This window comes from Mus caroli, chromosome 6, assembly GCF_900094665.2.
Source record: "Mus caroli chromosome 6, CAROLI_EIJ_v1.1, whole genome shotgun sequence".
Lineage (NCBI taxonomy): Eukaryota > Metazoa > Chordata > Mammalia > Rodentia > Muridae > Mus > Mus caroli.
In genome coordinates this window covers 84,978,348-84,980,102 of record NC_034575.1, presented here as the reverse complement: position 1 = coordinate 84,980,102, position 1,755 = coordinate 84,978,348, and positions in this window count along the sequence as shown.

Here is a 1,755-nt window from a genome sequence, read left to right as displayed (position 1 = left end):
ACCTGGATGTGTTCAATGACTAGAGAATCCATGTCCAAACCCTTAAGTTCAGCATGACTCTGCATTTTTAAGCATATGCAGCAAAAATTCAGCACTCTTTGGTCACCGTCCCTGTGTCCAGCCCTACTGTTTGGCCTGGGCTCACCTACTGACTCCACCATTATACCGCCANAATGGCACACATTGCTTCTTTAAAGTGACATCCTTCAGATACTTGGTGGCTTTGAAGATATGCATACCCTTGATGGCCTGGGCAGTTTCCCGGGTGTTGTTAAAGTGAACTCGAAGGTTTGAACCTCTTGATTTGCATGGTTTGGGGGGAGGGGGTTTGTGGGTCAAGAGAATAGCGAACCATCTTCACAGGTCACCTCTGGCTGCTTACAGGAAGAGAAAGCACAAAGGCTTCTGGGAGAATTCATGAGACCTAAGATAGCCTTTTTTCAATTCAAGGTCTCACCATGTAAACCTGGCTAGCCTGGAATTCAGTATGGAGTTCTTCTGTCTCTGCCTCCTGGAATTAAAGGCGTGTACCCCAGTCTAGCTCAATGCTAATTCACCAGCTTGGAGCCTTGTGGGAAGAAGTAAGGTTATTGGACCCCAATGTAGCCTTTGTTTCCAGGTTACTGTGACGTGTCTGCCACTGTGAAGTATTTTCTCAGTCCTCAAGCCAANGGGCCATAGGCAAATCTTTGGAACTTAGCCCCAAACCTTACTTAGAAGCTTTTTATCAGGTGATTGGTCACATCAACAGAAAGCTACATAAGGCAAGACAGCTGTTAAACACACAGAACTGACATCTTTATAGTAATGGGTTCTTGTGTTCAGACAAGATACATCTTTACCCACTGTCTGCTTCCTAGGAAGCTACAGCTCCTTCTGCATGTGGAGTCCACGGGTCTGGTTTGGTTTCTTCTGCCTTTTAATTGTGCTGTTAAGATGGAATGTTCTCTTTTTTTAAGCAGTGCCAGAACAAGCCAGAGCCCTGTTCACGTCCTGCCAGAGCTGCACTGAGCCACATGCATGCCCCCTGGCCTGTACTTCTCAGGGGTCACCAGACTGGGGCCAACTGTCTGCTTCTCTTCAGCCTTGAACTCAGGTTCCTAAGCTTTGCAGTTTTCCCCATTTCTCGTGTTTTCTTTATCCCNTGGCCTCTTACAGAATTCGGCGGTTTGGGTGTTAGCAATGCCCCTCCGCACTTGAGCTCTCGGGGCACACTTGTAAAGATCACACCATGAAATCTAGTATGTTATTGATTGTTGGTTCCTGGGAGATAGATCCTCTTCTGGGTCGTGAAAGTTTCCTTCTCTTAGTTTGTATCCCTGAAAATGTTTTGTTTGCTCTTTTTATAGAGATGCCAAGTTTAATCACATAATTGAGAGAATAAGGCGTGTGTCTTTTTTCTCTTACTCTACCAGTCATGTCCCTGTGCTGAGCCTTGCTTAGCTGTGACAGTAATGCTTGGGATGAATGGCTGTAGGCGGCGTGCCTGAGATTTTGTGAGGCTGTGACTGCTGGGTGAGACAGGCTCCTTTGTTTCTCAAAGCTATTGGTCTCTTAGCTTTTCTACTACTGGGGTGAATTTCACTAAACCTAATTTTACTTGAAAGCATTCACTTAGAGGCTGAGGAGATTGCTCAGCTTTTGTGTGTGAGTGTGTGTGTGTTTATTTGTTTTTTGCTTGTTTGGTTTGGTTTGGGTTTTTTCAAGACAGGATTTCTCTGTAGTTCTGGCTGTCTTGGAACTTGCTCTGTAGTC